This window comes from Lycium barbarum, chromosome 9, assembly GCF_019175385.1.
Source record: "Lycium barbarum isolate Lr01 chromosome 9, ASM1917538v2, whole genome shotgun sequence".
Taxonomy (NCBI): Eukaryota; Viridiplantae; Streptophyta; class Magnoliopsida; order Solanales; family Solanaceae; genus Lycium; species Lycium barbarum.
Genome location: NC_083345.1, coordinates 117,878,564 through 117,902,286, shown reverse-complemented (window position 1 = coordinate 117,902,286; position 23,723 = coordinate 117,878,564). Strand labels below are relative to the sequence as shown.

The following is a 23,723-nucleotide window of genomic DNA, read 5'->3' as shown; positions in this document are numbered from 1 at the left end:
CATAGTATGATAGTGGCATGCTTTAAGAAATTGTGAATTTTTTACTGTTTGAAAATTAAGATGTTAGAATTGATTTGCATCTCATGCATTAATTATAATTATAAAATCACGTTAGAAGTTTTTTTTTCAACGAGTTTCTTTAATCATGTTTTTAATTTTATAAAACTATTAATATATTTTTTATAATTTGTGTGTTGTTATACTATTTTACTACATTTTAAATAAAAAATTTAAAGATTCATGGGGCTGACGCCCGGTGCCTCAGGGCTTATGCCTCGCCCCATACTAAGTAAAATGCCCTGTCTCACCCCCCGCCTTTTATAACACTGCCTGGGAGTTTTATTACCGTAAAAATTACTTGGGGATTTTATTGCTGTGAATTTAGTGGGAAATTATTCATTAGAGATATAAGAAATTATATATTTTTAGAAGTTACAAAAATTAATGATTTTATACAAATTAAATAATTTACCTTGCGGATACGATTTTGAACTTTCATGTGGTGCTTTTGTTTGAAGTGGTCCTTTTATTTGGATTTTCAAGTGGTCCTTTTGTTTGAAGATATCATTTGCTCAAATAAAACATTAAAGTATATATCAAGGATTACCAAAGATTACGAATTCAAAAAGTACATAAGCTTATCCACTTTTATGTTAGAATGAACAAAATAGTAATTAAAGGGGACGGCTATGCATGCCTCCCTTTGAAAATCATTTCAGCCATTCAAGGTTACATGTTCCATTAAGAGATCATAATTTATGACTTTCCTTATGCTTCCTGTAGATCCCGTCATCCTCTATTGATCAACCATAAGGCACTGAAAGTTTCCTTTGTGGATATTATCATTCTCTTGGTCAAAGTTAAGCACTTCCCTTCAACCTGTAACATGCGATTTCGGAAACATCAAATTTCAAAACTCAGTATAGTGCCATTAGCCTGAAGCATGGAATTTATAAACCAGAATCTTTCCAGAGAAAATGCAAAAATATCAAAAGAATAAAACCAGTAGCTTATTACATTTTTCTGCATATACATGAATATTGTTGGCACATGCTCCATCCCATGAATATATCTTTCCTTCCTAGGCAATCTACATGTAGGAAGGAACATGATAACCTTTGCTAACTAGGAAAATACAACATTCGTCCAAAATATTATTAATTTATATTAATAATAAGGCATAATTGGAATAAGTCTATATCAACTTATGTATGTTGGGCAAATCTTATGATTCTGAACCATCAATTCAAGCAAATTGAAGTATAGTTACTTTATCCTGCAAAGCAGACACCCATATATCTTCACGCAAGCAGTAAAGAGGTACTCAACTCACAGTTGTTTTTTTTCTTCTGTTTTTGTAATGCTATGTCAGAGGCTAATAAAACTTTCTGTCCCTCTTGCCGTCGTCATTCTTCCCAGAATAACGTCAAGGAATCCCCAAAGCAGGATTCCTTAACACAAAGCATTTGAATGATTGATAATACCGAAATAGAGATTTACAAATTCTAGAAAAATAATTCCAATGTCCATACCACTGTAAAATTTGTAAGATCCTACATTGAGACCAGATCTGCAAATTTAGTATCAGTCAATTCACTTAAGAACCTCCACTCACACACAAAGTAAAAAAGAGATTCTTCTTGATTCAGCATATACGTCAGAGAGTCTAAGAATACCCTTAACAGAGCACAACTGTTTGTTGTCCTCGATTGCACAGAAGCACTCTAGGTAGGACTGAGAACAAATGAATGATGAGCACAAATAATGAGGAGAAGGGGAAGCATAGTGAAAGACGACACATTTAGCCTCTGTACTGCAACAATTTTCCTATTATAATCCAGGGGTGTCCAGTGTATAAAATCAGCTTCAGATCAAACAGGACAACCAACAGATCACAAGCTATATGCCATAAAGTTTGAATGCTCCAAAACCACAAAAAGAGAACCATCAGATTGTAAAAAAGGTAAAGAACTCAAGAAATATCAAATAGAGGGAGGCTTTTAACAATTGTATGATTCATGATATTATGTTAATCATAATATTATTGGATCTAATCAGCTATTAAGCAAAGTAATTAAGTAGGCTTATACAATTTCATATAAAATGGTACATAGCATTCTAATAAGAGCACAATTTAGAGCACATTGTTGGCTACATGGTTTGGGAATATCTTAGGAAATTTAAGCACCTTCACCTCCGCAAGGAGAAAACCACGGGACTTCACCATATGGAATCATAAGTAGAAAAAATACCTAGACTAACTGAATGGAGGCATCTAACTGTAAAAAGTAGAATATTTCAATATCTTTGAAGTAGAAAAATTAAGTCATTCGTATCTTCGACATGAATAATAATCAGGCTTTCTGGAGTTAGGTTCACTAACATCTCTCAGTCTAACATGAACTACATTTTTCTCCAACTCTTCAACTGTACAGGCTGTGATCCTATAAAATTGTAAAAGCAAGTTCCCGTCTCAGTTCCACACATGACATTATCTTAAATGGAAAAGACAGCACTATAGGCTCTTCTTCTAGCTTTCATTTCATTTGAGGAAGTTCATAAGACAGCAAATCAATAATGCATATGCGAATAGTAATCATCTGCCGAAGTTTTAAGCATAGCTAAACTGCGATCATCAAATTGATTAACAGGAGAGGTCGCCTATCCAAAAATAAAATAAACAATTACTCCGCAAGGCCTCCAAATAGTTTGTGTTCCTACATCCATTAGAGCAATTCCCTTTGCCAGTAAATCGCCTCTAACCTGATCGCTTCTCGCAAGTTCATTAGTTTTTCTTGTGGGTGATCTTTGCTGTATTGAGCACCAAATATCTTCCTTTGTCAACTCGAATCTTCTCAATACTCGCTCTTTAAACTGTTGTAACACCACAGAAGTTGAATCAACAGCGAACAATCCCAGGACACTCAAAACTGTCTTTACTTCCTGACGTGCCGTGAAATTACGGCACATTCAATGCAAATTCCTTAGGATTTTGTAACTCTTCAAACACTTTTGGTGTTACTTTTCGTATGTTTGTGTTGATTTGTAGGATAACAGGTTCAGAGAGAATAATGAAGCAAAACAAGCCAAAATAGAAGAAGCATAACTTGCGAGTCGCAGGTCACACATGTGAGACGCATGTGTTGCAGCAAGTGTGTGTAGAGATTTTAGAATTCTGAAGAAATTGGCTGCAACATCTGCGAGTGGCACCTGCGTCTCGCAGGTGCCACATCTGAGATGAATCCAAGATCGCATCTGCTACAAGTGACTTACCCAAAGTGCAAGACATGCGAGAGCTGTGCACCGCATGCGGTTCACAGGTTGCACATACGACACAACCTGCGAGACACAGGCAGACACGCAGGGATATTTTCGTCCACAATTTGTTCCCGTTTTGGAAGGCTATAAATACTCTCCTAGGGTTTTGTAAAACAAATTCCATACTTTATTTTAGATGTCTTTTTGTGGAAGCCCATTGATTATTGGTTGTTGAGACATAAAAGAGGAATCTTCCACTTTTGTTGTCATCTTCCATTAACTTTGTAAGCATTTATGAATACTTTATTTACCTTTGTCTTTTACTTAATGGAAATGAGTAGCTAAACCCATTAGCTAAGGTTGTGGGACCAAATGTGTTAGTTATGTGATTGAGTTTCATATTTAAACTTTATTTAGATGTTAATGATGCATTCTATCAACTCTTTATGCCTTAATGTCTCTTAATGGTTGCAAACACCATTTGTGCCTAAGTACTTTTACTTTGCTTGAGAAAGAAAGTTACAGTTAGGGAAAGAGTTAGATAGCAAGGATTTGGATCATTAAATCCATCTAATAGCTTGAGCTAGAGATAGGAAAGCTAACTTGAAACATAGTGGGTGTTCACATTTTCCACATTCTAAGGATTGAGAAAGATTAGTAATGATATTTATCAATTTGGTTGAGAGACTTTTGATAAAATTGCGTAGCTCATGTTTAATCGCATCTAGACATTTGAAGAAGTTGAATTGATACCCATTGCATTACTTTCCATTGGAACCGCAACCTTGGTCCCTTTATCAATAGTTTACATTTTATAACAACTACTCTTAGACATTAATGATCAAACTTCAAACCAATCATTATTATCTTCCCCTCTCCCTTGAAATATAGACTAATAGTCGAGCGTTACACTTAGCAAGTATATTTCTTCATTATATTCTCTATGGGATTCGACCCCAACCTTGTTGGGTTCTATATTTGACAATGACCGCTTACTCCTAATATTAAAGGTGTAATGTGGGCGTATCAAATTTTGGCGCCGTTGCCAGAAAATATGGTCTAGAAATTTACCAATTAGTGTAAAACTCTACTATTGGTCTTTATTTATCTTCTTGTTTTTGTTTGTTGTAATGTGTTGACTCAGGTGCAATGGGGCATAATAACTCTAATGATGAAATGATTTTCAAGCCAGGTGATGCAGCCGCTATTCAGACACCTCTAGTTCAAGGAAACGAAAGTTTCCTTGTGAACAATACTATGTTACACCTGCTCAACACCAAGGGCTTATTCGGGGCCTACCAACGGATGACCTGAATAGGCACATAAATAACTTTCTTGGGGTTTGCACTACTAATGTGCATTCAAATGTCTCCGCTGAGATTGTCAGGTTGAAGCTCTTTCCGTTCTCTCTCACGGGCGAGGCCACCGCACGGTTGGATGATCATCTAGCCGAGTCTATTACCATCCTTCCCGGATGCTACAACTCCGTGACAAAATCAACAACTTTCGTCAACTTTCGGTTGAGGCTCTACACGAGGCTTGGACTTATTTCAAAAAGAAAGTTAAGAGTTGTCGAAAGCATGGGTTTCCCGATAGCGTTCTACTCCAAACATTCTACCAGTCACTTGATACGGTCAACAAATTGGTGGCTAATAATATTACGGGTGGGTCCGTGATGGAAAACTCTTATGCGGTGATGAGTGCTCTCCTAGATAAATTGACTGAGACCAACGAAGCTTGGCACACTAAGGAGTCGAAAGTGGTTGAAGGAGGTCCTTCCAAAATTTTCTTGTCTCGAGAGGCAATCAATAAGGAAAAAGAGAGAAAGATGAAAGCATGGCAAAATTGGTTACTCAAATGGATCTTCTCACAGAACATATGTTGGGTGGAGGCTCCAAGCGAGTTAATGTGGTAGGATCTAGTGAAGGGGATTCTATGGATGAACAATGCTTCCAAGTGTGAGAAGAATGCCAACTTTATAAACAATCAGGTGGGGGGTTCCCGTCCGAACTACCAAGGTCCTAATCAAGGGTTTTGGTGGCAAGGTCAAGGGAATCAAGGTTGGAACAAAGATAGTGGAAATCAAGGATGGAAAAAAGATAATGGGAATTCTCATTGGCAGGACAATAATCAAGGTGGTTACAACAACAACTGCAACAACCACCGGAATTCAAATCCTTATGTCCCACCTACGGGGAACCAAATTATTTCAAGCCAACCATCCACTAGCGACCCCGCTAGTTCCAAAATAGAGGATATGCTATCAAAAGTTTTGAAGAAAGTGGAGCCAACCGATTCCTTTTGCAAAGAAATGGGGCAAGTGGTGAGCTCTCATTCCACTTCCATTAAACAAATTGAGTCACAACTTAGCCAAATCTCGGCTCAACTCAATCAAAGGTAAAAGGGCACACTCCCTAGTGACACGGTTGCAAATCCGACAAATGATGAACAAAAATGCAATGCAATCACTACTAGGAGTGGGAAAACAATTGGGTTAGAAGAGTTGGTGATAAAAAAGGGGTCGGTTGATGAAGCGGAAAGTATTGAAGAACCAAGGGTCAATGAAGAAGAAGTATAGATGAAAAAGAAGCGGACGACTATTGAGGAGCCCATTGTAATAGAAACTGTTCCCGAAGGTGATGAAGACCCGGAAGGCGAGAAATTGGTAGAGGAGGTTCCTAAAGTTTTAAAGCCTATTCATAAACCTCCTCCTCCATTTCCTCAAAGATTGGCTCAGAAAGCGGATGATGGAAAATTTCTCAAGTTCATCGAGAAATTGAAACAACGTTCAATCAATAATCCATTGGTGGAGGCACTTGAACAAATGCCCGGGTATGCGAAACTCATGAAAGATCTTGTAACCAAGAGGAGGCATACTAGTTTGAAATATTTGGGGGGGGGGGGGGGCGGGGGGGGGGGGGGGGGGGGGTACACATTATTGTAGCTCTATTGTAACAAAAGCTTTGGTTCAAAAGAAAGAAGACCCGAGAGCTTTCACCATTCCTTGAACAATTGGGATGTATAAGTTTGCAAAGGCCTTATGTGACCTTGGAGCAAGCATCAACTTGATGCCTCTTGCTATCTTTAACAAATTGGGTTTGGGCAATCCTCGGCCCACAACTAGGAGGTTGCTAATGGCAGATAGAACCGTAAAGAAACTAGCGGGTATTCTTTATGATGTGCTTGTGAGAGTTAACTGATTCATTTTTCCAGCCGACGTTGTGATTTTAGACTGTGAAGTTGATTTCGAAGTGCCATAATCTTGGGAAGACCTTTCTTAGCTACGGGGCCTGCTCTTGTAGATGTGGAGAGGGGTGATTTAAAATTTAGAATGAATGATGAAGAGATCACTTTCCATATTTGCAAGTCAATGAAACAACCGGCGGATATGAGTGTTGTGTCGATTATTGATACAATTGATGAAGCCATAGAGACAACCGTTGAGCATGAACATGTGGGTGAGATGTTGGCGGCGGTGATAATGAACTATGAGGGGGAAAATTAAGAAGAATTCGAGGAAACGGTAAATGCATTAGTGCGGTTGGGTACATACAAATACAATCCCAAAAAGCTTGATCTTGATCTAGAAAACAGTGAGAAGCCTCCCGCAAAGCCCTCTATCATTAAGCCTCCCACCTTGGAACTCAAACCTCTTCCTCCACATTTGAGGTATGCATTCTTTGGACCAACCAATACTTTGCCTGTGATAAGCCCCGCCCGGTTGACGGATGAACAAAGAGAACGACTAATGGTGATCTTAAGGAAGTACAAAAAGGCAATTGGGTGGTGTATTGCGGATATTCAAGGAATTCCCCTCGGAATTTGCACCCATAAAATCCAACTTGATGAAGATTGTGAACCTAGTGTTGAGCACCAAAGGAGGTTGAATCCTCCCATGCAAGAAGTGATTAAAGTGGAAATCATCAAGCGGTTAGATGACGGTGTTGTGTACCCGATAGCAGATAGCCTATGGGTTAGTCCGATTCAATGTGTACCCAAAAAGGGTGGGATCACTGTTGTGCCAAATGAGAAAAATGAGTTGATTCCAACTCGTACGGTTATCGGTTGGAGAATGTGCACGGACTATAGCAAGTTGAATCGGTGGACAAAGAGGGATCATTTCCCAATGCCTTTTATGGATCAAATGCTTGATAGGCTTGCGGGGGGGGGGGGGGGGGGGGGGGGGGGGGTACACATTATTGTAGCTCTATTGTAACAAAAGCTTTGGTTCAAAAGAAAGAAGACCCGAGAGCTTTCACCATTCCTTGAACAATTGGGATGTATAAGTTTGCAAAGGCCTTATGTGACCTTGGAGCAAGCATCAACTTGATGCCTCTTGCTATCTTTAACAAATTGGGTTTGGGCAATCCTCGGCCCACAACTAGGAGGTTGCTAATGGCAGATAGAACCGTAAAGAAACTAGCGGGTATTCTTTATGATGTGCTTGTGAGAGTTAACTGATTCATTTTTCCAGCCGACGTTGTGATTTTAGACTGTGAAGTTGATTTCGAAGTGCCATAATCTTGGGAAGACCTTTCTTAGCTACGGGGCCTGCTCTTGTAGATGTGGAGAGGGGTGATTTAAAATTTAGAATGAATGATGAAGAGATCACTTTCCATATTTGCAAGTCAATGAAACAACCGGCGGATATGAGTGGTGTCGATTATTGATACAATTGATGAAGCCATAGAGACAACCGTTGAGCATGAACATGTGGGTGAGATGTTGGCGGCGGTGATAATGAACTATGAGGGGGAAAATTAAGAAGAATTCGAGGAAACGGTAAATGCATTAGTGCGGTTGGGTACATACAAATACAATCCCAAAAAGCTTGATCTTGATCTAGAAAACAGTGAGAAGCCTCCCGCAAAGCCCTCTATCATTAAGCCTCCCACCTTGGAACTCAAACCTCTTCCTCCACATTTGAGGTATGCATTCTTTGGACCAACCAATACTTTGCCTGTGATAAGCCCCGCCCGGTTGACGGATGAACAAAGAGAACGACTAATGGTGATCTTAAGGAAGTACAAAAAGGCAATTGGGTGGTGTATTGCGGATATTCAAGGAATTCCCCTCGGAATTTGCACCCATAAAATCCAACTTGATGAAGATTGTGAACCTAGTGTTGAGCACCAAAGGAGGTTGAATCCTCCCATGCAAGAAGTGATTAAAGTGGAAATCATCAAGCGGTTAGATGACGGTGTTGTGTACCCGATAGCAGATAGCCTATGGGTTAGTCCGATTCAATGTGTACCCAAAAAGGGTGGGATCACTGTTGTGCCAAATGAGAAAAATGAGTTGATTCCAACTCGTACGGTTATCGGTTGGAGAATGTGCACGGACTATAGCAAGTTGAATCGGTGGACAAAGAGGGATCATTTCCCAATGCCTTTTATGGATCAAATGCTTGATAGGCTTGCGGGAAGAGATTTCTATTGCTTCTTGGATGGCTACTCGGGGTACAACCAAATCACTATTGCCTCGGAAGATCAAGAGAAAACCACATTCACTTATCCCTACAGGACTTTTACTTTCAAGAGAATGTCATTTGGGTTGTGCAATGCTCCCACAACTTTCCAACGTTGCATGATGTCCGTCTTCTCCGACATGGTTGAGGAGTCCATTGAAATCTTCATGGATGACTTTTTCGTAGTTGGGGACTCCTTTGATGATTGCTTAGATAATCTAGCTCAAGTATTAAAAAGATATGAAGGCATAGTTTTGGGGCACAAAATTTCAGAGAAGGGGCTTGAGGTTGATCAAACTAAAATTAAAGTTATTGTCAAGCTTACTCCCCCAATCTCAGTCAAAGGTGTTCGAAGCTTCCTTGGGCGTGCCGGGTTTTATCGAAGGTTCATCAAGGATTTCTTAAAAGTGGCCAATCTTCTTTGCAAGCTATTGGAGAAAGAATCGAAATTCGTATTTAATGATGCTAGCCTAAAGGCTTTTAATTGTTTAAAAGAGAGACTCGCATCGGCTCCCATCATTATCACTCTGGATTGGTCTAAGCCCTTTAAGCTCATGTGTGATGCAAGTGGGTTTGCAATGAGACCGTGCTTGGCCAATAACGTGAAAAGATCTTTCATTCAATTTTCTATGCAAGCAAGACTCTTAATGGGGCCCAATTAAACTACACAGTCACCGAGCAAGAGTTGCTTGCCATTGTCTTTGCTTTTGAGAAGTTTCGTGCATACTTGTTGGGAATCCATGTGGTTGTACACACCGATCATGCGGCTCTACGTTACCTCATGACAAAGAAAGAGGCAAAGCCGATGTTGATACATTAGGTTCTTCTCTTGCAAGAATTTGACTTCGAAGTCAAGGATAGAAAGGGGCGTGAAAATCAAGTGGCGGACCATTTATCTCCTCTTGAAGAAGGTGGGAGGCCATCGGATGGCCTTCAAATTAATGAATCATTCCCGGATGAGCAAGTGATGGTGGGGTCATATGATATGATTCCATGGTATGCCGACTTTGCAAATTATCATGCTAGTGACATCATGCCGGAGGATTTGAACTTCTACCAAAAGAAAAATTTCTTGAGTGACGTCCAGATATTCTATTGGGATGAGCCATATCTATTCCGGGTTTGTGCCGATAACACCACAAGGAGGTGCATACCCGAAGTAGAAATGATGCCCATCATTGAGTCTTGTCACTTATCACCCGTGGGTGGCCATCATAGTAACTCAAAGACGGCGGCTAAGGTTCTTCAAAGTGGCTTTTATTGGCCAACAACCTATCAAGATACCCATGACTTTGTGAAAGCGTATGATCAGTGTCAAAGGCATGGGGGCATCTCAAGAAGGCATGAGCTACCAATGACACCGATTTTTGAAGTTGAATTGTTCAATGTTTGGGGCATTGATATATGGGTCCATTTGTGAGTTCCTATAATAACAAGTACATTCTTGTGGCGGTGGACTATGTGTCCAAATGTGTGGAGGCCATCGCACCCCCTAATAATGAAGGAAGAAGTGTCACCACATTCTTGAAGAGGTATAATTTCTCGAGGTTTGGGACTCCAAGGGAAATCATTAGTGATGGGGGCTCTCATTTTTGCAATCGGTTATTCAAGGCTCTACTTGAAAAGTATGGAGTTAAGCATCGAGTTGCCACCCCTTATCATCCCCAAACAAGTGGACAAGTTGAAGTGTCAAATAGGGAGATCAAGAGCATACTCTCTAAAACAGTGAATGCTAATTGGATCGATTGGTCAAAGAAATTGGATGATGCTCTATGGGCTTACCGAACGGCTTACAAGACACCAATCGGCATGTCTCCTTATCAATTGGTATTTGGCAAAGCTTATCATCTTCCGGTGGAACTTAAACATAAGGCACTGTGGGCTTTGAAAAAATTGAATCTAGATTAGGGTGACGCCTCAAACTTGAGAATTGAACAACTTAATGAACTTGATGAATTCCGATTTAAAGCTTATGTTAGCTCCTCACTCTGCAAGTCCCCCATGAAGCACTTTCATGATAAAAAGATCTTGCAAAGAGAATTTAGCCCCGGAGATCGTGTATTATTGTTCAATTCAAGGCTCCGGTTGTTTCCCGGAAAATTGAAATCCAAATCGTCCGGTCCCTTTGAAGTAACACAAGTATTCACGCATGGAGCGATTGAAATTGCTTGTCAAAATGGAGATCGTATCAAAGTGAATGGGCAGCTGGTTAAACAATACTTGGGACTTCCAAATGAGTTGGAGACGAAGAGTATTGAGGAGAATTGCCTCAATGAACCATGAAAAGAGGGTAACAATGTCGTGCCGCGATGAAAATCAAGCGTTTCTTGGGAGGCAACCCAAGCTTTTACTTTCATATGTATGTTTTTTTTTTTACTTTCGTGATATTTTTAATATGTGTTTTAAGTGTGTAGGAATGAGAGGGAATACACTTGAAAAGAGAAAAATGGCAAAGTGTTCAATGACAACACCTATAGCATCACCTGCGTCTCGCAGGTGGTGCATGCAGGTATCACCTGCATCTCGCAGGTGGTGCAGGTGACAAGATGGGAAATGGCAATATATCTGTCAACAAATGCGGCATTGTGTCAACACATGCGATTCGCAGGTAGTGTCTGCGTTAGCATCAGCGACTCACATGTGCTGCTGGTAACCAAAAAAATCACGAGTCATTCTACCCGACCCGACCGACGACTTTTTTGTTTTTAAAGGATGCATGCCCTTTTGAATCCCACCAGTTACAGCGTTTCCCTATTGTAACACCCCGTATTGTAAAAATTAAAGGTTAGACGCGTATCGTTAGAGTTTCAAAGGAAATTTGAAGGTTTGAACGTTTTGCGAAAGTGGCTGAGGGGCCTATTTTGGGTAACCATAACACCTTGATTCGTTGAGAATTTGGAAAAGATTCCTTAATGAAAATTGTAGTACATAGAAATACCTTTCCAAGCATATAAGGACCAGGCCAATTGGAGTTCGGACTAAGGAGATATGATTGTCTCAAAACGGCTAATAGAGAGGTTCTTAAGATTCGGTAGAATCGACAAAGTTTTCGATAGGTCTGCCTTCCAGCCCAATTTATGGAAAATCCGTTGATAATTTGAGAAACCTTAAAACATGAAAGTTGTAGCCCTTTGAAATAGCGTTCCAACGATATATTGTGGAACCCAAACGGAGCCCTGTGCTAGGAGTTATGCTCATTTTACTGAACACTGTTGACTGAGTGTAAAATTGACAGGGGAGCTCGCTGAGCTTGCCCCAAAACGAAGGACTCGTTTTGGACCGCGCTCAGCGAGGTAGGCGTCCAAAAGTAGGAAAAATTCAAGAAAATAGTCTAAGTGTAAAATGGACAAGGGAGCTCGCGGAGCTTGCCCCAAAGTGAGGCAGGGGCAAGCCATAGACCGCGCTCGGCAAGCCAGGGGGTCCAAAATGCCCCATGCTATAAATTCAACACTTAACTCAAAATTTTAGTTATAAGACATTACAACTTCGTTCTAAAGCCCTAAGCAACCGTTTTCCTCCTTATTCATCCTCCCACGTCAAGATAAGATCGCTCTAATGATTCCTAAGTAATTCCAACAATTATTCATGATTAGTAACATGATTCTTCAACCAAAACATAGGATTTCCAAGGTAAATCCTTCCTAAGTGATTCAAAGCTAGAGTTTTGGTGTTCTACGTCAGAAAAGTAGTTTAGTTCGTTGGATTGGAGCGATTACAGGTATGTGAAGCTAACTATCTACATTAGGGAACGTTTATGATTCTCCCTACGTCTCATTCTTCATACTTGTCAATAATTTGACTCAGAATACAGTTTAGCCCTAGTTTCATGATATATTATAGAACTGTCATCTTCTAGGGTTGCAGTTCCAGAATTCGTTCATGGTTGTCAATTTAAATATCATGAACTCAGCACATAATCTTTATAGTCTTATGTATTGTTACCACAAAAGTCTCAGTCTAGAAATTCAGTATGCTCAGAAACAGTCAATGTTTTCAGTTCAGTCCAGCATGTCTATTTCAGTTCAGTATTGTTCATTGTTGTTATGGTCTCAGTCTTTATTAATTAAGCATAATTAAACATATGTGATTTTGCCTAAGGACATAGTCTTATGTATACGTATACTTGGCCGAGGCCATAGCGTGCATTTATTATTGGGCTGAGGCCCCACATTTACAAACACAGATAAAACAGATGATTCAGATACAAAGCAGGGAGCATTCATATCTCTACTTCCTTTGCTATCACAGTTTATAGTTATCAGTTATCAGTTTCAGTTCCAGTACTTTATTGCTTCAGTTGCTTTACATACCAGTAAAATTCAAATGTGTTGATGTCCTTTTTTATTGCTTGGGGGCCTGCATCGCGATATACAGGTTGACGACTCAGCTATTTAAGAGTGCACGTATCAGCTATTAGTGAGCCCCAGATTCCTTCGGGGCGTTGTCAGCTATCTAGTTATTTTAGTTTTTAGACAACTCTATTATTCAGTATTCTTAGAGGCTTCATAGGCACCGTCCAGACAGTCAGATATTTGTTATGTTAGCCTTGTTGGCAGTTATACTCAGTTGTTCAGTTGTTTTGGTTTAGCCATGTTGGCTACTTTCAGATATTTTAAGATTGTCTAAGTATTTCCGCATTATCATAATTCAGTCAGACTTCCAGTTAATCAGCATGTGTTAGTTTTATTTTATAAGTCAGTTATGTTTTGGTATCACATGTTGATTCAGCTAGCCAGTTGGTTCGCTCGGTCACATGCAGTCAAGCACGGGGTGTCGTGTTACATCCAGGCCCAGGTTCGGGGCATGACAAAGCTTGGTATCAGAGCACTTGATTCAAGTCTCTTAGGGAGTCTATGAAGCCGTGTCCAGTGGGGTATCTTTTATATGTGTGAGGGCCCCACACATATACACAGTTGACCACCAAGACATTCAGTATTGTCTTATTTCTTTCTACTCTAGATCGTGCCATGAAGCTTAGAGTAATAAGTAAACTTCTCTTCCTATCGAATTACGTACATTTCAAATGCGCAGGCGACGAACAGGTAATTCAAGGCCCAACTGAGGTTGATTACCCATAGGGATACAATTGTGAAATACTTGTTGGTAACGAATGATACTTGAGGTGCTATTGAAAGCGGAATAAAGTGTAAGTTGCACGAGAAAGGGTGTTGTATAATGAATGGGAAGTTGAATGATAATGATGTTCTTGAGAAAGGAGAATGGGAGACAACAAGGAGAGAATATCAGAGAAATTAGAAAAGGAGCTAAGTCTGCAGGAAACATAAATCATGGAGGACCTCAAGGAGGTGGGGGCAGAAAGTTTTCTACAGGAGGTTATCAGGACCCACTCCATCTGCAGCTAGTGCACTAGTCTCGAGGTCTAGATATGATCAAAAATGTCAGTTCAGCCAAAAACAGAGTTTAAGAGCACCAGCCTCTCAGTGACATACCAGTGTGAGCCACAAAAGTTTTCAGAATCTTATGTGCAACAAGTGTGATAGAAGACACCAAGGGGTGTATCGTTTTGGCCTTGATGTGTGTTTCGGTGGCTCCTCTTAATTCTCAAGCCCAGTCAGGTTGTAGTACAGCTAAGATTGGTATTTCAGTTCTCAGTGAAGACTGCTTGGATGCTTCAGCAGGTCATCAGGACAAAGAGGCATCCCTAGTTATCACCACAGATGAAATTTTCATATGAACTATGCCAGTTAATAAAAGAGATACGTATGAAATAAGAACCATGAGCAGACGATATTAAATTTTTGGGAATGATTTTAGTTTGTTTAAGTTTAGGCAGATCAGAGTTAGAGAGTACGACGGTAGTAAGTTACTATAAGAAGTAATTATTTTTATGAGATAAGGAGATGTGACAGTTCTCTCTTAAGCTATGCGAGTAAGTATTTATCCCAGATGTGTACAGTCTGATATGATTTTGAAGTGTATAGAATGTTTGGGTTTAGTTGTTCCAATTTTCCATATAAGATAGATGAAAGTTTCTTAAGTATGATCCATAGTTCAGAAAAGACAGTATACGACCATAGAATTGCGTCAGATGAAGAGGGAGAGTTAGAAATAACTTAGGTTATTCAGAGCAGAATAAGAAAATATGAAGCTAGCAGGTAATTAACAGAAAAATAGTAAGTAAGTTTTGAGTAGATACAATGCATTAGCAATTTTAGCAGAACTAGTAGAAGTATGATTTGATTTCCTCGGTCAGATGAACACCTTAAGTGGGTGACAGTTCGAATACATCTGAATGTGTGTTAGAAACCAAGGGCTTAATTTAAATTCGCAGTGGAGTGATTAGTGGAAGAAGAAATCAGCTAAGCTGTTAGAGAGCAACTACAGAAGAATAGCCTTTAAGAGTTGTCAAGAAGGGGTTTCCCTAAGATTTACAGTGTGAGCAGAGTTAAGTCGTTAAGATAAAGTATGCCAGTTATTAATCCAGTAGCAACCAGTTCATGTAAGTCATTTAGTTTTTCCCAATAAGAAATCGCTCAGAAGTGAGTCGGAAAAAGAAAAAAAAAGAGTCGTCAATGTTGTAGAGTACAAAGGAATTACAGAAGATAAGAAAAGTTAATTGGATCCCAACAAAAGAGAAGAATTTGCAAGTATAAGACATTAGCCTTGGTCTAAGGGGGAGATGCATAAATAGCCAGTAAGTCCTGTGAGATAATTGAAGACCCGAAGGGTTAGCATGAGATATGAAGAACCTCAGTTCAGTTAGGTTGGCATAATGAGATAGTATCCATAAGTAATATGACTCAATTTAGAAGAAACCCGAAGTGAGTAGAATGATCGTCAATCGAATTGTGTCAAGTTCAGTTATTATCGATTAGGCGATCACAAAAAAGCTATAAGATCATGTCCAGTTATGTCTCACAAGGTAGTGCCATTGCACGAGACTTTTATCTTTAGGGTGCTAGTAAAAGACTTAGTGCACAACAGTACTATGAGTATTTTAGGAAGTATCTCAGAAAGAAATTAAGGGAAGCACAGCTCATAATTGAGGCAGACAAGAGAACTATGGTAAAAGAAGTTCACCGCTTATCCAAGCTAGAAGTTTGGCTTTCAGACTCCGAAGTGGGTGGAGTTGTTGCCCAGAACATAGCTTATTCCTCCTTAGTCATTGAAGTTAGAGAGAAGTAGTTTGATGATCCCTACTTGTTGCAGGTGAAAGAGGGGATTCACAAACATAAAGATTCGGCTTTTGAACAAGGGGGAGATAACGGTACCATGAGATACCGAGGCAGATTATGCTTTCCAGATGTAGATGGGCTCGGAGAGTGGATTATGTTAGAAGCTCACAATTTGTGAAAGAGGGGATTCACAAACATAAAGATTCGGCTTTTGAACAAGGGGGAGATGACGGTACCATGAGATACCGAGGCAGATTATGCTTTCCAGATGTAGATGGGCTCGGAGAGTGGATTATGTTAGAAGCTCACAATTTCAAGTATTCCATTCACCCAGATTCCACGAAGATGTATCATGATCTTAAGGAGAGTTATTGGTGGAATGATATGAAAAGAATGTGGCAGGGTTTGTGGCTAAGTGTCCCAAATTGTCTGCAAGTGAAAGCCGAACACCAGAGGTTTGGCGGCTTGGCTCAGAATATAGATATTTCTGTTTAGAAATGGGAAATGATAAATATGGACTTTATAACAGGTCTATCTCGTTCAATTAGGAGGCACGACCTGATTTGGGTGATTGTGGACAGACGTACGAAGTCGGCACACTTCTTGCCTGTTAAGACGACAGATTTAGCACCGGTCTATGGTAAGTTGTTATTCGAGAAATCGTTCGACTTCATGGGACCCAACGTCCATCATTTCAGATCGTGGTGCCCAGTTCACAGCAAACTTTTGGAGATCATTTCAGAGTGGATTGGGTACCAAGGTTAACCTCAGCACAACTTTTCATCCGCAGACCGATGATCAGACAGATACGCTATTCAGATCTCATGTTATAATATTTATGTCAGTTCAATACTCAGATATTCATGTCAGCTTAGTACTCAGATGTCAGTTCAGTAATCATGTATTCATTCAGTTCAGTAAGCATATGTCCTTGATTTCAATGGTAATTGGGATGACCACCTGCCTCTTATTGAGTCTACTTACAACAATAGTTACCATGCTAATATTGGGCTGGCACCGTACGAAGCTTTGTATGGGAGCAGTTGTAGATCACCGATTGGTTGGTTCGAAGTTGGTGAAGCAGAGTTGTTAGGACCAGACTTGGTCTATCAGGCTATGGAGGAAGTCAAGTTAATTCAAGAGCGTTTGAGAACAACTCAGAGTCGCCAGAAGGCTTACACAGATGTGAGGCGAAAGGACTTAGAGTTTCAAGTTGATGATTGGGTGTTTCTTAAAGTTTTTCCTATGAAGAGAGTTATGAGGTTTGGTAAGAAGGGGAAGCTTAGTCTCCGCTATATTGGACCATACATAATCCAGCGAAAGGTTAGTCAAGTGGCTTATGAGCTTGAGTTGCCACAAGACTTGATTGTTGTGCATCCAGTGTTTCATGTGTCCACGTTGAGAAAGTGTGTGGGAGACCCGTCATTAGTTGTCCCGACTAATAGCATAACGGTCAATGATAGCTTGTCTTATGAAGAAGTTCCAGTGGATATCCTTGATCGTCAGCAGAAAATGTCGAAGGTAATTTATCTTCCCATTTAGATTTCACTCTATAGTTCCATGTTTCCAGTATTCAGTTAGCTTAGTAGTCACTCAGTCAGCCTCATTCAGCCAGTTCAATAGCTATTCAGTTCAGTAAGCTATTCAGTTTAGCAATCTCTTTCAGTTTATTAGCATTCAGGTGTTCATTACAGTAGTGAATACGTGTTTCCGTCAGCCAAGTTAATCAGAACCCATCATTCGATGACGAATGATCCCAAAGGGGAGATATTGTAACACCCCGTATCTTAAAATAACGGTTAGACTCGTATCGTTAGAGTTTCAGGGGAAATTTGAAGGTTTGAATGTTTTGCAAAACTGGCTGAGGGGCCTATTTCGGGTAATCATAACACCTTGATTCGTTGAGAATTTGGAAAAGGTTCCTTAATAAAAGTTGTAGTAAATAGAAATACCTTTCCAAGCATATAAGGACCAGGCCAATTGGAGTTCGGACCAAGGAGATATGATCATCTCAAAATGGCTAATAGATAGGTTCTTAAGATTCAGTAGAATCGACTAAGCTTTCGATGTGTCTGCCTTCCATACCAATTTATGGAAAATCCGTTGATAATATGAGAAAACTTAAAACATGAAAGTTGTAGCCCTTTGAAATAGCTTTCCAACGGTACATTATGAAGACCAAACTGAGCTCTGTACTAGGAGTTATGCCCATTTTACTGAACGCTATTGACTGAGTGTAAAATTGACAGGATAGCTCGCCGAGCTCGCCCCAAAGTGAGGCAAGGGCTCGCCCTGGACCGCGCTCAGCGAGCTAGGAGTCCAAAAGTGTGAAAAAATCAAGAAAATCATGTAAGTGTAAAATGGACAAGGGAGCTCGCCGAGCTCACCCTTGACTGCCCCATCCACCACTGAGGGCTCTTCTACTTCCATTCCTGCCTCTACTTCAGCTTCCCATGGGTCTGGGATCACTAGTCAGGGTATGCGGTTGATTAGAGCGGCGAATGCCAAGGTGAACTAACTTGTGGGTTGCATTCCTGACTATGTCAAAGAAGCTATCGAGGCAGGTATGAGACCACATACAGAGGCAGTCAAAGAGGTCAAAAAGGAGCTAGCACAGATAACAGAGCGGGTTCAGGCAATCGAGCTTAGATTGGAGTGCATTGAGGGTGGTGGTGACGATGGCCTTCCAGCTATTCGGGCAAGCCTAGAAAAGGTCAAGACAGATGTTCAGAGGCTAAAAATCCCAAACATAGATCTTGGTGAACCCATTCTACCATTGGGCACAAACTTATTTTCTACTAGGTCCACTGCATCTACTAGGTCTACTGGACCATTGGTTGATAAGTTAGCTGAAGAGCAAGAAGAGGATGAAGCGAGTGTGGAAGAATTTGAGGATGAGATGGATGTTGACCTAGCCAGTGAAACAGCGGAGTCGGCCTAGTTAGTAAGACATTGCAGGAGGCCAGAGCTAGAGAGAGACTTGAGACAGCCCACAGTGAGGCACGTGCAGCGGGTATTGATGAGTTCGAGGTTGACAACTTTGTTGCTATGCAACAGTCTTTTGAGGTAAGCATGGGTACTGAGGCAGCACCATATCCTCTTCGAGCAGGCAAGGCCAGAACTTTCGCCGCTCCCCCTACTGACATGCCACTCCCACAGCTAGTTGGTCCACCTCCACCTGCGGAGCCTTTGAGTGGTAACCATGTTGATATTGCACCCATGATAGTTCCACCTTTGGAGATGCTTCTTGCTGATCAAACTCCTTCTCACATGGACTCTGACATTGCTCCCCCAGATTCCACTCACTCGACGCTTAACGCGTACCCAATGAGCTACTCACCTTTTGTTTTACAGTTAATGCATTGGGGACAATGAATGCCTATTTTGTTGGGGGTGGGGGGTAGCTCGTGTTTTGTGTGTTGGATGGTGGTTATTTTGGTGGATATTTTTGGCGCTCTTGGGTTTTCTTTATCAGTGTTCTCTCCCAGGAGTTTTTATTTTCTGTTGAAACTGGAATGTTTAGTTAGTGTGGATTGTATTGTTTTGTTTTGTTTTGTTTGTTGTTTTGAGTATAGCAAAGTATCTTGACTTATATGGTAATGGTCTGATCAGTTTTTGGCATGTATGTTTTTCATCTTGTTTTGATAATATACCTCTCAAAAATGGTTTTTAGTGCGCATAAGTACTTAAAGGGAATAACATAACTGACTTGACTCATTTGGTGGCATATTGCTTACTGAAAAGTTATCTTTGGTTGGCCTTGAATTCTTGGTTGAGAAGTAATTAGAAAATGGTGAAGTAATCCATGTGCCATGTGTTGTGAGGTGTTTTCATTCAAGTCTTGTACATGATTGTGATCTAGAACTTGCCCGGAAAGTGTCAAGGCGAAATCCTAAACTACACTTTGTTTGAAAGAGGATATTAGGCATTCCTTGGATCGTTACTAAGCCTTATATTTCCTACCCATTGCATGATTTTCCCTAGTCAACCCCTTTTTTGAGCCTTAACTCTTTTTCTTTCGGTGACAACCATATTACAAGCCCTACCCTTTTGTTCATGTTGACTCATCTTTTGGCACCCTATCTCCCTAAGTGATTCAGAAATGCAAACAACGGCCAAAACGCCTAAGTTTGGGGTTGGCGGTTGGCAATTAGTGAGGTGGAAGTTATTAAGAGGTGAGACAGCTATATAAAATAAAATTAAAAAAAAATCATACTAAAACAAATGTCATTAAAAAATACCAAAGTTAAATCAATCTACCAAATTCATCAAATTATATCATTCCACAAATCACATGAATATCATTCAACGTTTAAGCTCCTCCCCCAAGTCAAAATGTTGCCTTGTCCTCAAAGCAACTAAACAACAAAAGCAAAGTAAGAGGGACTCCCTGAAAATTTATTTGCATCAAAGGCTAGTTTGTTCTTGATTGGAGCTTTGTCTTTGTCATTCTTCAGTGGAACCTGACCATAACATTGCAAAAGAGTTGCTCCATAGGAAAGCAAACAATTATATGTGAAGTCCAAGAATTAGAAGTAGAAACTTGGCTACTGTTCCCTTAAAGCACCCTGACACTGTGGTCCAATTCTAATTCTAAGAAGCATGGTCATAGATGGCATACTCAGCTGTATAATATTTTAAGTATTGAATTCACTTCTTCCTTTAAAGGATCAACACTCAATTACTATAAGTTGGCATATATGAAAAGCATGACTAATCAAGAGTTGAATATGACATATATAAAAAGCAACATATAACATCACATAAGAGCTAAGTACCAATGAAAATGTTCTAGAGATCTCTCAACCTTCTCCCTCTTTTAATTTCACGTATCTACTCACAATAATTGTGCTAACAAGTTGCTGCACCAGCTCACACAAAAAGAACCAAGCAAAATATCCAAACAGTAAGCTACATGTTTCACAATAAGGACAGTGCAACAGAATCTTAATTTACTATCCACCCTAACAGTGACATCGATGCAAAAGAGCTCAAAAACCACGTTTTACATTGCTTAACACTCTCTTCATGTTTAAGTTCTAGCGAGGTGTCCGAACTACACACCAAAACTTACTTCTACGCATCTTATAATGTCGCTCGGTTACTCATACTTCACCAGCGAACTAATTTTTCTCGTCGGCAATTTGTCGAACAAGTTGTGTGCACAACTTTAACCAAACATTTTATACCAACCAGAACATTGAATTACCCTCCCAAAAACATGGGAAGTATAGTTCAATCATCATAGTCTCAGCCCAATCAAACAACAACACCATAATTTCACAATTTGAGCATCAAACTCAACATCAAAATAGCCAGTGAAGAAAAGAAGCAAAAAAAAAAAAAAATCTGCCAACAAAAGAAAATTGAGGGGAGAGAGAAACTAAAATCCAGAGAAGAGAAGAGAGGAAGAAGAAACATACCTGAATTGCTGAGAATTATGGCTGTAGAAGAACAACGAAAATAAAGAATTGTTTTCGTTACTGGCTTCTTTTGTTTCCGTTGTGCGTGTGTTATGGTTTGAGTAGGGTCGATGGGGCAGAGGTAAGATGTGAAGTGTTCAAATATTTAAAAAAAAAAAAAAAAAACTTACGCACAAGGGAAGGGCTCGCTATGCCTAGTGCACTGCCTCGTGTGCTCATTTAATATGCAGAAGCAGTTTGTGCATTTTTTAGCCTATGCAGCCATACCAAACGCTCAAAATCCTATCTAAATCAATTCCAAAAATTGTGAAATTTGGTAGAATTGTCAAAAATAATATGATAAACTTTCTAAAAAATAAAACTTCAAAAATGACTTAGAATTTTGGAAACGATGGGTTGTCTCCCACCAAGCGCTTGATTTAACGTCGCGGCACGACATGAGTTAACTTTACCACTTTTTCCTCCACTTTGATAATATGAATTTTCGGCCCAACTTTGAATCAAGATTCCGGTGATGCTCGTGAGGCGGTGGTAGGAAAGCAAGGAGGCCAACTCTCGAGTATCCCATTTTGCATTTTTTGGTCTTTAAGTGAGGCATGTCATTCTGTCTTCTTAACATGACAAACTCCAAAATGAAAATGCTTTCTTCTTCATTTTCAAAATCCTCCATAGGCTCGGTTAGTACAATGTTGAAAATGGTTGGAATGCGGTCCAAGACGCTCCATTTTTAAATTTGCTCTATCTTTGACATCCTCACTCCCAAATGAACTAGAGTCAATTTCAACATTTTCCATGACACCGATTGAATCTAATTTCCTTTCTTCTCCGGCATGTCCAATAAGCATAGAGTTGGTTGGCGGATGTTCAATTTTTAATATCTCATCATGAAGCTCAATTTCTCCTTCGAATATGGACCTTTCTTGACTACTATCAACACCCTCAAGTTGGTGAGCATTATGATCCTCAACCAATGATTTTATTTGATGTGTGAATAGCTTTGTCATTGCAATTAATTGCTTGACCCAAGTCCTTAACGGCTAAGTTATGTTTGTCCACTTGTTCAAGGATGGTCTCCAACGTGAGCATTATCCTCTCATTTTGAGCATTTGAAACTTCCTCCACTTCCATATCCCTATTATCATCAAAATTAAAAGTAGAATCGTCATAGTGGGGGTTCAGGGAAGGGAAGGATAAATAAGCACAATTATCCCAATGACCATTTTGACAACCACAACTATCACAATTACTCCACTCATAAGTTTGGAATTGTGCGCACAATCCGCCTTTGGGAGAATTCAATCAATTTTGTCATGGTGTGGTCCTCCACAATAAGGACAAGGGTCATCAAAATATGAACAACTGTCATCCGACCAATTTTCATTATATGATGCCATTTACGAAAAAAACTAAGAAAATAATTACACAAAATATTCACAAGTTTGAACTAAAGCAAGTAAGCTTAAATCCCAAATTAACCCAAATAAGCCAAATTATTCCTCAGCAACGGTGCCAAAATTGATAACGTCCAAATCCAATCCTTAAAGAAAAAGTGTACACGATTGTATGCAATATAATTTACCCAACTATGAGTCGGGGTCGAATCCACAGGGAACAATATAAAGGCGGTTGAGAAAGTAAATGATTAATCATCAACTAAGCAAAGCCAAACACTTTTTCAATATTCGATTTTTAATTTAAAAACTAACAAAGATAAAACTAACCTAGAAAGCAACTAAAATGATCAATGGCCACAAGCATTGATACAAAGGTAATTACGCTCAATTAACGATCCAATGTATTTCACGATTTTAAAACTAAGGGTGAGTTTATGCTAATTAGATAAGGGAAAAGGATCAAATATATCCCTCTACTTTATTTTATTAGTCAACTTTATCCTCCGTTAGCGAAAGTGAACAAATATACCCCTGCCGTCAACAGAGTTTACACATGTACCCTATTTGGATGAAAAACCCCAATTCAAAATAAATTATTTGATTTTAAAAATAATTACTCAATTTATTCCACGACCCGACTTGCCTCGATCCAACCCCGATTTCATCTTCTTCTCCAAGAAGAATGCTAAAAAACATTGAGTCAATCTCCTTCAATTCTCAATCAAATGAGCTAAAATTTTAGATGCAACTTAAAATTTAGTGAACAAATATCAACCACCAATTTCTTCAAACAAACATTGATTTTTTTTTGTCACCATTGAACCTTAAGCTTCACTTTACCAAACTCTGAAAAAAAAAAAAAAAAAAGAAGCAGCAGTAGCAGCAGCATCATTTCAATGTTAGTTTGAAGTGCTTAGAAGAAATCATGATAACCTTTTCACTACCCTCCATCTCATTTTCACTTCTTGAGTGCCACTGTCCCAAGAATTTAACAAACAGGTATTTATATGCATTCAACATTTGAAATCCCTCGATCAATCTCATT

General features: G+C 39.6%; 1 long non-coding RNA gene across 1 annotated transcript; it reads right to left on the bottom strand.

The window, feature by feature from the left end:
- Positions 1–577: 577 nt before the first annotated feature.
- On the bottom strand, positions 578–22,277 carry LOC132609611 (uncharacterized). The gene is made up of 2 exons (XR_009570893.1): positions 21,285–22,277; positions 578–879 (listed from the first exon to the last, which is right to left on the bottom strand). It is a non-coding gene; the product is annotated as an uncharacterized LOC132609611 (long non-coding RNA).
- Between the last annotated feature and the right edge of the window lie 1,446 nt (positions 22,278–23,723).